At 41.7% G+C, this 19,228-nt stretch overlaps 1 protein-coding gene across 1 annotated transcript in view; it reads left to right on the forward strand.

The window, feature by feature from the left end:
• Positions 1 to 19,228, forward strand: part of LRFN2 (leucine rich repeat and fibronectin type III domain containing 2) — a 233,929-nt gene that overhangs the window by 62,648 nt on the left and 152,053 nt on the right. Inside the window, exons 3-4 of the mRNA XM_087775071.1 lie at positions 9,614 to 9,696; positions 10,188 to 10,394. The gene's annotated coding sequence lies outside the window, so the exon portion shown is untranslated. The remainder of the gene's footprint in view (positions 1 to 9,613; positions 9,697 to 10,187; positions 10,395 to 19,228) is intronic.

Below are 19,228 nucleotides of genomic sequence, written 5' to 3' on the forward strand. Positions count from 1 at the left end.
TAAGTTTCACAGCATTTACAATTGCAGAGATTATCTGTAGTTAGCTGCTGTGAAGCAGGGAGTTCTTGTTATGCTTATTTGTTTAGAAACACCCACCTCAGGTTCAAGGCACTCATGTTAATACACTAGTACAGGATGATGGGAAAGCATTCAGAAATATTTGTGCACTTCACTGATGCCCCACAAATGGTTTGTCTTGCCTGGTGATGCTAAAACCATCAGTCCATATTTAAGATGCTGCCCAGAACAGAAAGGGAGAAGATGATCATAAATGCCTTCAGCTCCTTTTGGCTCCCTCGACAATTCCCTTTTGCAGTTCCCACATCTTCTTTTCTTACCTTTATTTTCTCCTCTGCTTTAGACTCCCCTTTCTTCATTCAAATTCTCTGTTCTTATACACATGTAAGTCTCAAAACCCTTTGTGATGCTCCTGTTCATGATGCGCTTTCCTGGTTCACCCATACACCTTTGGTCCCTGTTCTCTTTCCACATTTGGTTAGTTTGGCTCTACCACTTCCCCTTTTATTTTTTTTTAACGTCCATTCTGCCATGACAAACGAGTTCCCCATCTTTTCCCAGGAACCCCAGGAGACCTGTCAGTGCCTCTGTTTCCCCCTTTTCCTCTACTGCAAACCAGGAATTAAACCCTTACTGTGGGTTGCAAAGCAGTTCTGCAGCATGGAAGGAGTAAACGCATCAGGGCATTTGTACCCTCGCCTTCCTGCAGTGGCCTCTCCTCTTGCACTGTTGTAGCATGAGAGCAGATGTGATATCTAGAGATGGGGATGCTTTGGGGTACATTCAGCCCTCATCTTCCTTCCTTTGTAAAGCAGGATGGTGTCAGCTTGACAGCATCTGTTTGCAGCAGGTGTAATTGCTTCTGTAGCCAGCTCTCAGGCAGGAAGAGCAACTTCCATTTAGGTTAAAGCAGTACAAAGTGTAGTGATAGAGATGTAGTATAAAGGTTAAGCACACTTTGTGTGAAGTGCTCTTAACTAGAGGCCTGATCCAGCATCTGTTAATTCAATGGGCAGTCCAGGGATGGCTGGAGTAGGCCCCCCATGGGGTCTTGGGTCATCAGCCATCCCACAGCTCTGCAGGCTCTCTGCTGCCAAGGAGACCACTCGGACCACAATGATGATCAAAGGGCCCAATTGTCTTCATCAGCACAGGCTAGTTCGTCTGTCCAACATCCCATCTACTTTATAAGCCCTGTAGACATGGAAAACTCTGTTTTGAATGTAGTTGTAGTATTGTAGCCTTTGAAGGACCCCAAAGTCTCTGAGGCAGCTCTCTAGCTATCACAGACTTTGTGTGCATCTCTAGGTGTGTATGTACACATTGTATCATTTCACATTTGCTTGCACTTATCAAGGCTTTTTTGCTTGACTAAGTTTCATCCTATAATGCCCAGCTATACCTGCTGTGCCAGTATCCTCTACCTTTTAAATTTTCAGCTGCCTAATTCTTGTGGAAACAATTATTCTCTCCACAGTTTTTCATCCAGGTGTACAGTAATTGTCAATATGTTCTAAATATCCCATTTTGTGCCCAATTACAGAGACAATGATTTCCAGGTACAAGAAAAATGTGGAAAGATTTCAAGCTTCTGCTCTAGTGGCCTCATGTTCAATCCTATGTACAAAAAAAGGGGCAGCTGTCAAAAAGAAAGCACGAATTGCTCCTTCTAGTTTGTACATTTATGTGCCTGGTTTCTTAGAGATTTCTGTACTTTCAGAATAATTTCCTTTTAACATCTAGAGTGTATTTATTTGCTCTGTAGTGCACCAACTTCCAAGCCTTATTCTGTGTATGCCTTATGCCTGTAACCACAAAGGCGTTTTCCATCTCTCCTATAATACAAATATGATAAAGACACAGCAGTTAATCAGTAATCGAGTCCTTCTGAAAATTGTATTTTTCCTTTATTCTGATCTGAAACTGAGCTTGCATTGAACAACATTAGATAAAGGTGAAGTCTCCAGAGGTAGATCACATAGTAACAGGACAGGCATCATCTGAGGAGGACCCAATGAGCTGAAAAGAATAGCAGCACAAGAAACTCATTTAATTTGACATAGCTATGAATATAGAATCATAGAATCATTAAGGTTGGAAAAGACCCTTAAGATTATCGAGTCCAACCATTAACCTATCACTGCCAAGTCCACCACCAAACCATGTCCTCGAGCACCATGTCTACCCTTATTTTGAATACCTCCAGGGATGGAGACTCAACCACTTCCCTGGGCAGCCTGTTCCAATGCCTGACTACCCTTTGGGTGAAGAAGTTTTTCCTAATATTCAACCCAAACTTCCCCTGGTGCAGCTTGAGGCCATTGCCTCTTGTCCTATCACTTGTTACTAGGGAGAAGAGACTGACCCCCAAATATTTTACATTTTATAAGAAAATACAGAAGTGCAATCAGCCTTACTCACTCTGGTGCTCTAGGAAGTACAGACTGTCTTCCATGTGTCGTCTCTGTGAACATGAGCCTGAGAAGGCTGGGGAAGAGAAGCAGCAGCTCATGCAAAGATTGTCTAACCTGTATAGAGCAAGCCTACTGTAAAAATTGAATTCCCAAAGTTTTTACTTTGGGTACTACAATACTGAGCTGGATCACACATGCCTTGCAATAGATGCTCAAGTTTTTAATAAATGAGAAAAGTTTTTCTCCATGTGTGCTTATTGCTTACACGTTCTGTCTTCTCCAGTGTCTCTGAGCAGAATAGCAGCAGAGCTAAGACATGCTGAGATGCCTTGGACACCCCAAGTCCCAGTGAAGAACCATAGGTCCCACTTCCCTTTGGAAGCTGAGACCACAGACAACAGTAAAAACCTTCTCAAAATATTCCGTATTGGGGTTGTTCTTAAAACACTAACCTGTCTTCATACCATGCTTGCGATAACCCAAAACTTCAGAAATTACTGTCCCCCCTGTTGCTCCTCATAACCAAGTAGTTCTTGCTGTGCCTCTTTCTGATCACAGCTTATATTTAGGTACTATTTACTTAGGTCTTGCATTCACTGATGTTTTTAAGACAGATGCCATTTTCTCTTTGATTTCTCTTAACATTAAGAAGTAAGTAAGAAGATGTGGAGTAAGTAAGAAGATATGGACGTATTTTCTCCTTCCTTCTTTTCCCCTGATGGACCCAAACAGGAATAGAGGCTGAGAGAGAAATCTGAATCACTTATCCTGACAGTGCTATTCTGTGCAGCACCTCAATATTTCCTACTCCTCCTTTCTTTGGGTGTGCCCACCTGGGATGTGAATGAGAGAAGGAACCTCACTCTTGCACACCCTGCAGAGGTTACCAGGGTCTCTGGTGAGAGCCAGGAAGGAACTGTTGAGTTCTCCTTCTTACATGCACCCACTGTATTGTCGTGAGGCTCAGGAAGAGGCAGCAGGAAGGAGCCCATCTTAACCCTGAGCTGGGGCCCAGCATAGCAGGCAGAGGTCATACACTGCCTTCAAGGGGGTGGCATTGTCTCTGAGACTGTCACACCCCTTTCCATTTCCGATTCCTTTCTGCATCAAACTTTCCCATACCCCTCAGGTTCCAAGTCAGACCCCAAGTTCATGCTGCCTAGGTTGTGGGTTTTCTACATGGATTATTGCTGGTTTTCTTCTTTTCCACCCAAGTCCTGTAAAATTTGTTTTAGGAAGACAAAAAACACTTTGTGTGTCATGCTTAAGCTTCTCTAAGAAAAATATCACTTTGTATTGTTTCTTTTGCCCCATGTACTGCAAACTCTGTTATACAACCTTAACACCTTTCAGAGGTCTGGGATTCTTCCTATTAAGTGCCTGCCCCCATCCTTGGCAAGCCTAATAGTTTGCAGATAATTGTGACCACAGAAGCTTTTGTAACTGGGCAGAGTGGTCCTTTCTTCCCACAATTTACAATGCAGATTATTAAGATTATTGATGGGTTTATTCGTTTGCCACTTTCACACTATAATATGGCATCTGTTAGCAAATACTGACTTTATTTATGGTGATGACTGTAGTTTTGATACAAAACAAGGATCTGACCAAAAGATTCTCGCCTCCCCCATGTACTTTTATTCATTTAGATACAAAATTGTAACCATTCCTTTCCATTGCTGAGACATACAAACTTGAAAGCATCAGGATGGTTCGTAAACAGCTTAAGCAGCTGACCTTGTCCTAGATATGGGCCCTTGTCCATTGTATGCAGGAGTACATGTCTTCTCACGATTAGCATAAGACTGGCTTGACAACATTATCCCTGGTTGACAAATCCTGTCTAAGGGTTACCTGTCCCCAATCTCTCATGCTTTCCATCTCCTTAGAGGTTAAAAAACCTCAACCAAACCTCTCCCTCCAAACAGTTTTTCAAGTGACAATTAGAAAGTAAACCAAGATCTGTATCATATAACAGACCCATTTCAGTGCATCCAGACAAATAGTTCAGCTGGTGCAAATGTGAGATTGGTAGGAGAGTCACTGCAGCAAGCCCCAGTCAGGGCAGTGGAGAGCCTGACCTCCTTTACATTACTCCTGTTGCCTGTGGAATTGCAACAGAGGATCACAGCCTAACAGCATCCTCTCCAAACAGGAACTCCTGCTGCATGACATATCCTCTTTCAATAGTGAAAAACGTTAGTATCCCTTACTCTATGTGGCAAGGGTCAAAATGTAAAATGAAGACTCTTATCCACACTCCTCTTGTGCCATGTCTTCACTGCACTGCCTGCACACAGAGCACCTGCTGCCCCCCTGGATTTCAGTGGTGGCTGGGAGTGTTCTGCGCACAGAAAGAATCAAAGCCAGAGGTTGCAAATCCACCAGGATGAGGTCCTGCTTCCTGATGGGCAGGCAGCAGAGTACTGCTGCCTCCAGGTGTACTGTGGAAGCTAATGCTGTACTTTCCATCAAATTACAAGAATTGGGAAAACATTGCCAAAACACTCTCTTTATTCTGATGAACACTGTGCTGAAACAGATGGCCATTAAACAAGAAGTTTGTTTGTTTGTTTGTTGAGTAAATAGATTGCACTGGTCTCAAATAGCACTCTTTAGCCCCCAGTGGAACAAATCCACTTACCTGGGAGAAACTTCTGCTATTCCTCGTTTTGAGTTTTCTGATCAGGAGATACCCAGCTATAATTAATAATTGTTACTTTGGGCTTTTGATAACATACCAGAATCTTCTGACTAACAAAACAAGGTGCAGACCTTTTTTCACAATTACAGCAATTAAAGATTGGACAGACTTATAAAGAGAGCGGGGAATGAATGCTCCATCACTTGAAATATTTAAATCAATAGACTGTCTTTATAAAGGATATTTTCTCTATCAGCCAATAGTATCTGTGGCAGGAACCACAGAGAGGAATTCTGTAACTGGGGTTATGCAGAAGGTCAAATGAGATGGCCATAATGATCCCTTCTGGTCTTAGCCTATCAATCAAAGGGCATTGAATTTCACTCACTGAGCTGGACATGTGATTATGCAAAATAGAAGTACAAGGATTTCCCTGCTTGTAAAGCGAGAACATGGAAAGAATAACAACCCTGGGATAAAAATATTATGCTGACCTTCTTTCAGAGCATCTACAAAGTTACAGTGGATACTCTTAAGGTTAGCATAAGCATCCTGGTTATTCCAGCTGAGACGAATGCTTAGAATGGAGTAGATTATGAATGTGTGATTGGTTCTATGACCTGAAACAACTTTTTCCTGGTGTTTGGAAGCACATCTGCATTCAGCTACAAGATGGACAAAGAAAGATTGTTGAGGAGTTTTTGAACTATTTTAAAGAAGTTAATCTTCATATTTCTTATGTGATACTGGTCTATGCTTCTTATGGCAGTGCATTGCAAAAGGGACCTTCTGTGCTGCCTTTGTCTCACCAATAGCCTCAAGAATCCTTTCTCTTCCATTGCACTGTGAAACAATGCCTGCTCTCTGTTGGATCTCTGTGCCTAGAAATTTGAGAATAAGATTTCCCCATGATTAGATGCAGGAAATGGAAAGAAAGCATATTCAGTTTGTCTGTTGGCTGGAGCTGCTTTTAAAAGCAGAGGGATGTGTGGGTGGAGGATGTGAGAAGGATATTTTGTACTGGCATATATATGTGTAAACAGCCATTCGATGATTTGTAAAGAGCTGAGCTGAACAGCACCCAAGAAATATACAATTTTTCCCCAAATTGCCAATGTTTGAAAACTGGTGGGTTCAACTCCTGGTAACTGTTTTCATCAGTAGGGCCACAGACCAAATGTTTTTTAACCTGTCCTTCAATCAGTGTAATTGATTAGCAGCCATTGATTAAACAGTCATGTGGACCAGTGCTGACTACTTCAGTTTAGAAGGGGGTGGGCAGGAAATGGGAATTGCCATTGCCTACGTGTATATGCTAAATTGTATTGTCAATCTGCTGGCCAAAGGCTTCAGTATGTTGTCTGCTAGACTTGGAAAGGAGAATGATGTTTGTGGCAGGTAAGGTTGTGCTGGAGGTTGCAAAAGCATCTCAATTTCTTTTTGTCTTGCTCTGCTATCCTGCTTCAAACTTTTGTTGGGTTTGGGTGTTGTACCTGGCACTGTATGTCAAAGGAGAACATCCCCATTACAAAATTTCTGTGTCTTTAGGGTGGTTGTGACTGTATAAGGGAACGTGCATGAATGTGGTTGTAAGGCTTTAGGAGATCTCTTTGTATAGAAATTATGCACTCTGTTGGGGCGCTGGAATTGTGCTGCATCACCGAAAGATTCAACTGCTCAGCAATGCAGCAGTTTTAAAGGTTCAGTGAGCATAGAGTTAGTCATCTGTAGTCACGGTCTCTCATGTATTTTCTAGATCTAAGTCAGGAACAGGACATTGAACCTTGATAGCTCTTTCCAGGGGAAAGATTTCTCCTGTGGCTCTTTGGGTGGCAATGGGATTTCCCTGGAGGTGGAAATGAGCGCAGATGTAGCTAAAGCAACCATGCTGGCTGACTATGAACTAAGGCAGGACTGGAGAGAGGGGAGGCTTGAGCAAAAGAGAGGAATGGAAGTGGTAGATCTCTTCCTGCTAGAATAACCAAGAAAGAAAGAAAGGTTGCTTCACTGAGAAGCCCCTTACTTGGGAGAGAAGCAATATATGTCAGACATGGTCAGTACAGAGAACAAACTATGGGGTGAGCCCCAGAGAACTCTGATTTAAGTCTAAAGGGCATCAAGGAAAGCTAGAAAGCACACTGGCCTAGCACAGTGGGAACCCACCACAACACAGCCTCATGAAAATCCTTTTTGGGTGACTTTTTGCTAGGCTTGTATCATCTTTGATTTTTCCTTGGGAATCGGCACTGTCACAACTGTAGTTGGTGAAAGATTTTTGGAAGATTTTTGGAGTGCATTGACGGAGTTCATTGATTTCTGCCATTGCAAGCAATACTTTGCTTTCAAATCAGACTCTGAAACACTAGTCCCAGAGTCTATTATTAATTCCTGATGTCATTAAGAGATGTCTTCTCTGTCTGCGACGCACTGACATTTATTTTATAAGGCACTGACAAGATTAGAGCTTCAATTTGATTTTCTAGCCAACATGCTTGGCCCAGGACTCCTAGAAGCTATGTTTAAAGTTAGCTTCCTAAATTTATGTTTCAGTCATCTAGGAAATGAAATAATTTTTTAAGATTCTTAATGCCTTGTTCAACAGTTACCAGCTTCTCAGCTCTTTCTTTGACCAGGCCATTTATTTCAGTGCCCAGTAAGGTTACTGACTGTTGTAACTCTTGGCCTTTCTCTCAAGAAGAGCCCTTCAGCACGGTTCCATATAAAGCTGAGGAAAGCTGGATATGCTGCAAAATAGGCAATTGCTCTATCCACAGTCCTTCCTTCTCTTTTTTACCACAGTGTAACTCCCTTATGTGTAACATCTACAGTCTTCACCTTAGGGGTATAGAGAGTCATGCGGGAACGCAGCAGGCATAGATCAAAGGAGCAAGACTGGTAACAGTAAGGGATCTGAAGTCTGTAGCAGAATCTTTTTCATGACCCCCTCCAAAAAAAGTATGTATTGCTCTATGCAGTCATTCTCAAAAATAGCTTCAAAGTTTTCAGTTCAGTCTGATTTGACTTTCTAGAGGCCAAATTGGATACCTACATATTAGCTGAGTGACCTGGTTCTGCTACCTGCACTGGATGGCCTCTTGAAATGTATCTGATGTTTCCACCAGGAGTAAGGAGTAAATGAGGAGAGTAACTAGGCTGGATGTGGCTATAAAAATATACTTCTCACTCTCCAGACTGAAATACTACAGCTCTTTCTGAACTCATGCCCTTTTTTCACACTGGGATGATTACAAAGCATCAGAATATTTTACTCTTTAGGTGGTGTACTTTACACCAACTACAAAGGACCTCAGAATCAGACCTTACATGTTTAATCTGGATGTGCAGAGGCAGACTGTTCCCCTGCTCATGCTTCAGTGCATTAACTAATCTTTAAAGAACAGGGATTAAGGAGAAGCTTTGCCCATGAACAGGTTAGCTCTCACCGTCTAGCCCTGGCTGCACAAATTAATTCAGATTCCTTGGAAGTGTGTAGTACTGATCACTCTCCAGAGGCAGGATACTGGACTAGATGGATGATAGGTGTGAGCCAGGGCCACAATTTCCAGGTAAATTCCCACTGCAAAATTATACTTCTTTCTTGGTTTTTTATTCCTTCCATGTGCATTATAAATTGTTCTGCCTGTTGGTGTATTGATACTGGTGTGTGGTAATTTGAATGAGTTGGGTTTTTGCTTAGTCTTATTTCGTCAGTGTTCCATCTTTTCCCTGGCTCTGTCTAGGAGCCTCTTCAACCAAGGGAGGCAAAAGAAAATGTGTGTGTCTGTGTCTGGAGGGCTGGAGAGAGGAACCCGCCAGTAAATGGGAAAGGCTGATCAATCCTCCTGAGTTCTATTATCTTAATTGAGGTTTTATTTAGACCTTCCAATATTGTTCAGTACAAAGGGAGAACTACTTCTCATCACCAGCATTAGAAATAATATTATTTAACACAGAAAACATTTGTACGTGCTCTTCTCTTTGACATTTAAGTTACTAAAATATAGCAAGGGAAAATTCTTCTAGTATTGAATAGCATGAATGGAGCTGACAGTGTTATTGTATTTGTCTATCTCTCCCTATATAGATATAGAAATATATGACTTCCACTATAACATTTCAGGCATTGGCACCACCTGAGAGCTCTTTGCAGCTGCAAGCTCATGCATTTTGCAGTAAAATTTCTCTCCCCTTCCCTTTTCCCTCAGCTTCCCCCACCCCCAGAGAACTGACATGCTTTCCACTGACAAATGTTGAGTGTAGCTCCTGAGGATTTAGCATGTCAGGCTGTGTCTACACAGCTTAGGTTTCTATTATTACGCAATGGCTTAGAAGGCAGTGCTTTGCCACATAATTACAGAGCCAATCTGTATTAGGACCAGGAGTTTGGATGCCTCTTTCCATGCCAGCTATTCACCTCCCACCCACTCAAGCCTCCTCCCCAACAATTTTACTTGTTTAATAACTTCTTTTTGTACCCTTCTTTCCTCTGGTTTCTGATTTTCTTCCCTTTCCTGTGCTACATATTTGTTTATTTCAGAAGTGAGGGGTCTGACTGAGTCGTGCCTGCAGGGATTCCTATGCAGCACAAAGCACTTGCTGTATGTTGCATCGTCAGAAGAGGTAAGAAGAAATTCCTGAAGCTGCCTGCTAGTTCTCTCGGGTTTTTCTCTTTTTTTTTTTTTTTTTTTTTGGTGTGTGCACATTGCTTGTCTTACAAGCTGTGCAGGCTCTGCCATCTAGAGCACTTTGTGAGATCACTCCAGTTTGCTGTTTTTCCTTTTTCCATCTCTGCGTGACTCTGTGTGTGTGTGTATCTCCCCGTCTCTCTTCTCCCCGCCACGATACAACTCGACCCCCCTCCCCAACACACACGCACATACACAGAAGCTGGGCTTGCTAGTATGAACTTGAAGACTTGCTGTACCAAAATGCATGTGGTACCTTGGGATGCACTAGGATCAGAATGCTTGAAAAGCCTGCAGGCTGCTTAGTCCTCCAAGACTGGGTTTTTTAAACGAAACAAGAAAAGAACAAGTTATTCACTTTTTTTTCTTCTTTCTTTTTTTTTTTTCCCCTTTCCCTTTTCTGTGCTTTGGATATTACTGAAAAAGGAGTCTCAGGGATTCACACGCTTGGACTTTACTGAATCAGGCTGCATCTGACAAACAATCTAGTCTGCATTTTGGTTTGCCAGAGATCAACCAGGATTTTCCTGATTATATCTTCTTTTGAAAAAAGGATGCATGGCATAGAAAGAAGGTCTAAGTGCCTGTCTGAGACGATTTTACCAAACCTGGGATAAATGTTACTTCTCAAAGGTAAGTGCTAGGTTTTTCTTCATATGTATATATAAACTATATATCTATAATATACACTATATATAGATATGTAGACAAATCATTTATATACAGTTACCTCTGATGGCAAAAAAATCTGTTGTGCATTTTAAAAGCATCAGAGAAATGTATAACTTTATCTTTCTTTTCTTGCTAGCCTAGATAAGATTGTTCACATAGAGAAATGAATCTCGGTTTGGTTTCTGCTTCTCTCGGCATGAAAAGGCAGTTCAAAAAGGAATATTTCTTTTTTTAAGCATCAGTAAGGATTTTTTTTTTCATGGCAATTTTGAAACAGTGATGGAAAGAGGTTTGAAAGAAAGGATAATCATTTGGTTTCTAATACAGGAAAAACTGAGCAATACAGTAAGGCTGTGAAAGTGATTTCAGCTTTCTGGAGGAATTAGTAAATCTTGCAAAGCTAAGGAAGAACTTTGCTGGACAGATCAACTCTGCTGTATACAAAAACACACAGTAAAAGAGTGGGGACCTTGGCAAATGTCATGTGAAGAAACAGAAGGCATAGGAACAGCTAGAGAAGGGAAGGGAGTGAGGGGTGTGGAGGGGCAGTGGGCACCCACTTCAGTGTCTGCTGTCACAGAGGTTGGTGTTCTCGGTAAGGTGATGCCACTGATGATGAACATCCAGAATTGGCAAGGTGGGCATGCAGGGAATGGGTACACAAGCATGTATATGCTATGTCATGTCTGTCTGACGTCATCAGACATATATGCTCTCTGCAAGACTAAGTGCACTGAGAATTTGGGTGAGGGGAAGCATCTAAATGGCAGCACAGGACAAGACGTAGCAAAATGGAAACTGAGTCTCTCCCTGACTTGCATGGACACGTGCACACTTTTGTAAGACAAAACAAGTGCATGACGAATAAAAAAAGAAAGGAACTAAAGTGGAGAGCAGAAATCAGTGATCGAGTCAACAAGTCCCAGTATGATGGATTAGTAAAATGGAAACATAAAGTGGTCAGTTGTGGTAATGTATGCAAGGAGAGGTTCTTAAACTGGGTAACTCCTTCCTACCCAAAGGCGACAAATAGCATTGATTTAAAGCAAGAATCATTTTGCCAGAGCTGATCTAGTTTTTTGGGGGCAGTGCCATGGAGATATTAAGAAGCGTAAGGTTTATTTTACCTACGCTATCTTTGGGATTAATAGAACAGAATAACTCTTCTGACAAGAGACACGCTTTGAAAGGCAAACAGTAAGCATGACTTAAGTTTATAAAGTCACAGTTAATTAAATTGACACTTCTTAACTTTATTATACAATGCTCACTGGGGATAAGTCCAGCAGATGCCACACAATTGTCACTGGTATTTTCTGTTCCTTGGGACAGAGGAAACACTGCCATGCAGGGTATCAATTCTCTATTGGACCTTGCTGTGTACAGAGGCTGTACTAAGGCAAATTTGAGCTTGTGGTGAGAAGAAAGAGAGACAGATAATTACTTTTACTCCTTCCATGTTTCAGGCTGGTTACAGTTTCCTTGTTTACAGCTTGCCCTGGGTTGGTGGTTAGTTTGCATTGCCTACAGATCGCCACTTGAGCACAACAGAGTGCTTTTTGTGTGCGCTCTGCTCATAGCTGCCTTGTCGCAGCAGCGCAAAGCAGAGCTTCAGACCTTCCCTGAAACTGCTACTAATCCTCAGGGGGAGAGGGGATGCAATAAAAAATAAACAGCAATGCTAGGAGGCAGGAAGAAAAAAGTCATTATGCTCAACCAAGCCATTTTAACCTACGAATCCCAGCAAAGATCTGTATCTCCTCTCAGATCAGAGACAGTGTCTGTCCTGCTCTCCCCAGCGTAGCTCTGTTTTCTTTAGGGCAACTCTGGGCCCAGTGTCTCCCAGTATCTGGCGGTGCAGGGCACTGGCAGGCAGGCAAGCAGGCAGCCCTGGGTGCACTGTGCAGGGTGAGAAATGTGACCCACCCTCAGAGCTTCCATTTCTGCTGCCCTCTCTGCCCCATGCCACTGTTCACAGCATTAGCACTTCTTGTTTAAATTTACATTTGGAACATAACTGATCATTTTTCCCAATGGGAAGTAAAAATGGCACATGTAGCTTTGCCCCACAGCCTCTACTCTGCCTGCTGCTCAGGTGGACGCGAGCTGACAACTCCTTGGCAATCCCTGTCAAAATGCTCCTGCTCCCTCTCTTTGCAGAGGACTGTGGCCAGTGACTGAACCTTGCAGTGTGATGTTGTTAGACCCAGCTGATCCCCTTTTTTTATTTTTTTTGTCCTTGTGGGCAAAAAAAAACAAAATGGGAAGCTGATTCAAAATTATCAAGGTCTAATAGGTAGTAGACTGGAATATACTTCAGGTGATTTAGAGTGAATCTTACTCCCTGGCAAGGGGTTGCAGACTGATAACCCTCAAAGCTGCATTTGCTATCCACCCACACAGAGGGGAGGGAGGGGGTGACAGTGTCTGTTCACCCCCAAACCCCTTTTTGCATTGATAATGCATTTCAGCCTTGACCTACAAAGATCACCTGTGGGAGAAAAAGGGTAGTTTGTTCCAAGTATGTACTCAGTTTTCTTTCTGGCCTGAATGCTCAGCCTTACTTTCTTTGGGCTTGTCATAGTGTGTTGTCATATGTTTGTTTTTGTGGAGAGAGTAACTGTCCTCTAGGTGCTGGACTGAAAAGCAGTAACACTACTTATGAAAGGCAGAAGGAAGACATCGGTGGCTCCTTCAAGCCAATCTTGATGACTATGGAACCTATTGCCCAACACCAAATGGCCCATTGCTCTGTCCCTTACGTTTTCTCTTTCCCTTAACCATGTAGGCTTTGATTATTGTGACTAAGGATCTCACCAAGGTGCTGAGATTTACTCTATCAGCATCCAGGGACCACATGTGCTTGCAGGGTGTTGAACAGTTTCCAGTCATCAACTAAAAATTGTGACAAAAGACAAGGTTTCATCTGAGTGTGCTGGAATAATAACAAAACCCACAAATCACCCAGTGCGATGCACCACTTCAGTGAAGGGCCAGCTGTCACCCTCTGCCCAGCCTACCTCCACCCAGGATGCACAGGAGGGAGGAAAGCTCATAACTGGTACTTCTGCTTCTAGGAACTCAAATTACCTTCTGTGTGGGTGACTGCCAAACCTTGACATGAAATTAACAGATGTAAACATGTCTTTAAAAGGCCCACAGTGATATCACATGGAAAACTGGGAAAAGGGCACGTTGTTTAGAAGTATTTCTGCTTCCCAAGGAGCAGCAGTTGTCTCCATACTTCAGAATATTTGCATGACAGTGTTTCCAATTTTTCTCTCTTCCCATCATTTGCTCTGTCCTGGCCATGATCCGGGTCTCTGAGGACATCCTCATCTTCATGGGAAAACATTTGTGACAAATCCAGGATGCCAACTTCAGCATATGAAATGAGCAGCGGCAGCAAAAGTCAGAAAACATTTTTTTCAGCAAAAAAATGCTGATTTGAAAACATGGGAGAAAAGGAAGAGATGTACTGTCAAGGTCTGGTCCTATGCAGAATCCTTATTGACCTACATAGAAGGCAGAGCTGAGTGGGATTTTTTTCAGTGATAAATGTTCTTGTTTTTCTCAGGAAAATACAGATTTATCAGAATGAAACATGATTGGGAAATCGTCAATTTTATGAATTTCCTGACTGAAAACACTGTAGGGACAAAATTGCCAGAACGCCCCATCTTACCTTTTTCTGGAAGATAAATTTTATTATTTCTTTCCAGTTTGTGTATTTCATATGGAAACTGAAAATAATTCATATGAAACTTGATCGTAAAAGGGGCAGTGCTCAAATCCCATTTTGCTAAATGACAAGAAAATCTGTCAGTCGAACTGGTACTAAACATTTCTAACTCATTAGAAGGGTTGCATACTTTCTGTCTCAGTTTGGGCCAAGGTAATTGTCAGCATTTTCATTTCAATTCATGGGACCAGAAAACTTTTGTCTGCCAAGCTCTACCTGGAAGTCAATTTACTTGGCCATGTGGGATTATTCCAGGAGCATCTTGCCAACAAGTGCTGTGAGATATCAAGGCCTCTGAGTGTCTCCTCTTGAAATCATTCTTCCAACTATGGAAAACTTATATACTGAGAGGATATGTCAGCTAAATAAGAGTAGACTGAGGGGATGGCTGCAGCCATAGTACCAGCAGTACAGTGGAGTGTTTAGGAGGCTTCTGCTAATCGCTGTTCAGGAAGGAACTGGTCTCTAGTCCTCTAGCAGATCTGCTGTCACTGTGGTGTTATGGAAAAAGGTGAGATAAGGAGAGGGCCCTGGAATAGCAGTAAATCCAGGGTCACAGACTCTGGTTGGTCAGAAGGTGAGAGGTAGGGCTGGTGCATCCCAGTGCATACCAACGTAGGTTCTGAGCAGAACAGAAAGCTGGATTACGGATAAAATCGACAGAAAGTACGTGATGGCTGAAAGCACCTTGTCTATTTTAATAGAGCTAATGTCGCACTGAAAATCCCTGGAAAACACGTGTGTGGCACTGGTGCAGAAAATTATCAGTGTGATCCTTTCCCTGAAGCTAGAGGAGGTAGGTCAGGGCTAAGTATAAGTCTTTGTGTGCAGGACTGAGACAAATTGCTGCAACTGTCCTGTTAAGACTATACAGTTTGAGTTGACTTAGTTAGGAGAAAGATAGATTTTGGAAGACCTCAGTATGATCAAGCCACATGGATTGTGGGGATCAGACATGTGTGATATTGGAGGAAATACACACACTGGTGAGGACGTAAGGAATTTTTCCTTTCCTACCTTTAGAGTTGCAATTTGCTTTGGCAGGCTGAGGAGCAAGGGAGCTCAAAATGGCACCAGGTGCAAAGAGTCCTTAGCTGTTCTCTCGTCATGTCTAAGCTCCTCAGAAAAGCTTCAGTATACATGTCAGTCAGAATGAGTAATCCTTCTTTTGTTACAGCCTAAAGATAAAAATTAAGAACGCAAAAGGGAAAGAGGATGTCTTAAACATACCGCATCCTCTGTTGCAGTGGCAGGATGGGTGGGTTGTGATATCAGTGAAAGGGCAGCACTTGTATGTGTGCTGGAAAGGAAAAACTGACTGCACCAGAATTTATATCAGATCCCTCTCTTAACAGCCTTAAAAAATATATTTATCTGCCCTTTCAGTACAGAATGAAACAATGAGCAGTCAAATGGCAAAAGGAAAAGTCAAGAGGAAAAAAAATGCCTGTCATGGCTCGCTCAGCAGTCCCTGTCTGGTTTGAAAGCAGCCAACAACAAATGTCTGTCTCCTCAGAGATGAAAATCAAAACCTTCCCAATCATTTCAGTAGTCATTTGATCTCTTTCCTTTTGTGAATATTCCTGTGACTAGGTAAATACATGTGATACTCAGAAAGCTCTGCATGGTTTGTATGTGAAACAAGTGTACTAAACTAAAAAAGAAAAAGGCCAAACTGTATTGATAGAACATAACTTATCTGCACCGAGACCATTTTGTTGGTTTTCTAAACTGATGGCTAGTTGGCATTTTGTATGAGTTATCTCCAGTGTAAGTGAATGTTATCACTGCTGCTGGCAGATGTTTACTGTATATTGGTTTTTAAATAAGGGTACAACATTGATTCCTTGCTCTCCAAATTATTGACTGCACTTTCTCCCTGTAGTCAGGTCAGATAACTTATCTGCTCTGGAAATGTTCGGTAGAAAAATGTGTTAGGTCTCAGAAACTCACATGAAGGAGAGGATCAAGGGTTTTTTTGCAGGGTGCCTATAATGAAAATATCTTGCAGCTGTCCCTGAAAAATCTCAATTTGCTTGACAAATACCACTGTGAGGTATGTATTTTCTAACCCCATTTCACATGACCAAGTAGCAGACCAAGCCATGAATGCTTCAGCTGACACCCACTTTGCAAGGACAGTGTGACCTTTCCCTATCACCACAGCTACATCTTGTGTCACAGCCCCCCAGATGCATTTTGACAGTGATATCTTTTTGAGGTGAGGGGGGAGGTTATTGAGAGGCTTCACAATTACATGGTGTGTCCAGGAGCTTTCCCCTGCCCATGGTATTCCAGCACCCTACCCTGACTGGACCTGATGGTCCTCCAGCTGGTGGGAGGAGAAGTTTCAGGTGCCTCAGTAAATGAAATTTTCTTTCAGATCCAGGGGTGGGTGACAGCAGTTTCATGTGAACTGGAGAGAACTAGCCTTTATGGCAGAGGAGTTGAAGAGCAGCCTGATGGATATTTATGACAGCAAATGCACTGAAGGCAAAAAGGGTCATGTTTGGAGAAACACTGGAGAAATTTTGGTAGGATGAGGGGGAAGAGAGAAAGAAGAATCAGCAGTGGTACAGCTAAAAACATGTCTCTGTCTCTTCAGATATTTGTACAACACTTCTTGTTGCTGAGCCAGAGTGCCAGGCTAAGCTAAAGGAGGACTTATGATATGTGTCTTTAGTCACACTGTACATTGCTGATCCCTCCTTGAGCCACTGTGGAGTCCTTTGTTACATCTAACCTGTTTTAGCCTTTTGGTGAACATGAAAAAATTATTCAAGTCCTTCGTGTATTTGTTTCTGTTTTCTCCATCTTTCTTTCACCTCCCTGAATTGGTGAGTGGAATGAGGATGCTATTTATTTGTTTTTTCTTAGCACTGAACACAAAGAGTTTTTTATCATCAGTGAGCAGATGAGTCACTCATTAATAATTATAACCTCTCCCCTCAATTCTTAGTAGAACCTAGCAACAAGCTTTCAAATTAACGTGAGAGACCCTCTAAAATGTGACAGGTCCATCTTCATATGGTGTCTTTTCCAGACAGAGTGCAATTGATGGGCTGAGATCTGTCTCTTCTGTGCTGGATGTCAAATGGCTGCATTTCATGCCCATCTTAGTGTTTTGTTTTCCTCTTTGACAAATTTTTCACCTGCCTAATTCTGTGACCAGCATAACAAAGGTCTGTGATGACCCTGTGGGTTTGTGGCTTAGGAAACTTCCCTGCATTTGAGATTGTGCCAAGAAAAGGAAGAAATCCATCCTCCTGCAAGAAAGCTGAGATAGGACATGGTGAATTTCTGTGCATTGGTGACTTCTACCCTATATCAGTGTCCTACCACGGAATGGAAAAATCAAAGTTATGCTACATCCTATCTCAACTCTAGGATTTACATTTAAAAATAACTAATGCCCTCAGGCCAAGGAACAGCTGCTGCAGTTCTTTCCAGCATGGCTCATTGATCTCGTCCTCTCATTTGACACATCCTGCTACTCCCATGTTGTTGTAGTTAGTGTTAAATCACAGGCGGATCACATAGTGACCTCACTGAAACTGAGACCTAGTTGGGGTAGACTTTACACACACAGGCCATCACATATACGGACCCTTACACCACCACCTTGCCAGACACTGGAAAAAGACCTGAGATTAGGTCTTTGTTAGGCTCTGCTGTCTCTTTCTATTACTTACAGAGTTTTTAAAATTATTTTATGTTAGTCTAATCATGTTCATTTTAAGGAATTGCTTTCAACTCTTTTTTTGATAGCATGTGTTGTTTTATCATGGAACTATGATGAGTTTAATGCATACATAAAAAGTTTTCCATAAAAATTTCTTTTATGGAAATCAAGCATCTTTTACGAAAACCTAAATAAAAAGCCTCCAAGTTTAGTGTGTGATGTAGTTGCACACACACACTCTCACAATCATTCCCTCTTTTTTCTTTATATTGAAAAGTACATAAAGAACAAAAATGAACTCTGCAGCCAGCTGTTCTTCCTAAATATGTCTTATCTTGATGGCTTAGGTAAAAGGCAAATTGCAGCTTGAGACTTCATTTGTGCAGCCAGTCTTAGTCCCCAGCAAATCAGGACTGTTTTCAGAAGCATGTTTCTTCAGTCACAGTATTTCAAGATGGGAAGCCAGGCTGTTTTCATGCCCCAAGTTGATTATGCCATGTTTGCAGACTCTTTAGTCATAGGTGACAAAGACATTTAAGAACAAAAGAACAGAGTTTTGAACCTTTGTTTCCCTTCCTTCCATTCCTGATTGAATTTTCAGAGCCTTTCTGACATTTAAACAAAGCATTATCTGAGAGCTGTTTGGAAAGAATTAATATGGGATCTCAGATTGTCATTCTCAGAATAATTTCTACTTTGCTTCAAAACAATCTCTCCTGTAGCTATAAATTTATGTTATAACATATCTTGGGGTCCTTGTATTGTTGAGTTCTTTTTTAATTTTTTTTTTATTATTATTTCTGTAGTCTTACCAGGAGCAAGATAAAACCATTTACCTTGCCAGCACACAGTTCTTTTGTGATCGTCTTGTAATAGAGTAACAAATATTGCTGAATTCTTATAGGGCATCAGGTAGTAAAATCATGCTGATCTCGGATAAGAAAAGGATATGTAAGCTTACCAGTCAGCATTTGGAAATTGATATCCAGGAGGAAAATGGCTCCTTATAATTCTGTTGATAGATGATAAGCTTTGGGTGACATTAAGTGATATTGATCACTTGGATTCTAGTGACTCCCATTAATTTTACTGAGATTTGTTTGACTAGTGTGATTTTCAGATGTTCACGCTTTCAAGAGTTTTAGTCATTCAGAGAAGCAGCAACACCTGATTAGGTGATTAGGATGACCAACAATCTGAACATAACACGAACAGTGATTAAGCAGATCATGAATATTAGTAGCTGGCAAATCAAATATGGCTAGAATATGATTCATTTGTTTGCCAAATATATATGAAACAATTGGGATGAAATAAAAAATAAAGTAAGGATTAAATCATAACAAATACTTTTTGAAATCAATACCCATA

This window comes from Nipponia nippon, unplaced genomic scaffold, assembly GCF_047370975.1.
Source record: "Nipponia nippon isolate SJK-2023a ecotype South Korea unplaced genomic scaffold, ASM4737097v1 scaffold_4, whole genome shotgun sequence".
Lineage (NCBI taxonomy): Eukaryota > Metazoa > Chordata > Aves > Pelecaniformes > Threskiornithidae > Nipponia > Nipponia nippon.